This window comes from Suricata suricatta, chromosome 12, assembly GCF_006229205.1.
Source record: "Suricata suricatta isolate VVHF042 chromosome 12, meerkat_22Aug2017_6uvM2_HiC, whole genome shotgun sequence".
Lineage (NCBI taxonomy): Eukaryota > Metazoa > Chordata > Mammalia > Carnivora > Herpestidae > Suricata > Suricata suricatta.
This window is the reverse complement of record NC_043711.1, coordinates 104,672,740-104,673,590: the sequence shown is the minus strand read 5'-3', so window position 1 is coordinate 104,673,590 and position 851 is coordinate 104,672,740.

Genomic DNA, 851 nt, shown 5'->3' with positions numbered 1-851 from the left:
GACCTGCGCGTGGGGATCCCCTCCCCCGCAGTCACACGGGCCGGCCCCCCAGGGCGCAGCGGAACAGAATGTGGCTTCCCTTCCCAGCCCTCGCAATCGGAGTGCTTGGAGGCTGCAGACTATGGCTCACTTCTGTTTCCCAGTACGGCTGTCATTGCACGGGGCCCGAGATCAGCCTGCCAATGCTGTTGCTAAGCCTACTTTAAATTTCTCTAATTAGTGGTAAACGTTCACAGATTAGGATTTTATACAGAATTCCACCTTTCCGCTGCTTGAAAGCCAGACCCCAGGCTGGGCTCCAGGCGCTGGAGGGGATGGGCACGGGAGCCGCAGGTCCCAGCCCCCCGCCCCCACACCCGGCGCGTCCCGTTCCTTTTGGGCGCTGAGGTGCAGGTGCACCCCCCCTGCCCCCCGTCCCCCGGCGCGCGGGGCCGGGTCACGCTGCCCGGAGGCCGTGGCTGTCCCCGCCACGCGTCCCGGAACACCGTCTTTTGGTAAAAAGCAAACAAGCAAAACCCGGCACGGAGAGCACTGTACCTGAGCTAGTTCTACAGCGGACGTGCTCGTGCAGTGTTTAGTCACGCACTTTGTCAAAGGGAACAGAGAAAACAGGAAGAGGCCGTCCACACTGGACCGCTCCCGACTCGGGGCTGCCGGTCGCCACAGGCGCTGTCGGCTCCCCTAGTGATTTATGGACCCCCGCGTGCGGGGGCAGTGCCGCCCCAGGCCGGGCGCCACCCCCTCTGGGGAAGCTCGGGCCGCAGCAGGGCGACGGGGACGGGGTCGCAGACGCGCGGGGCCCAGGGCTCACCGCCTCGCCAGGCAGCCTCGCACCGACGCATGCAGGCGCA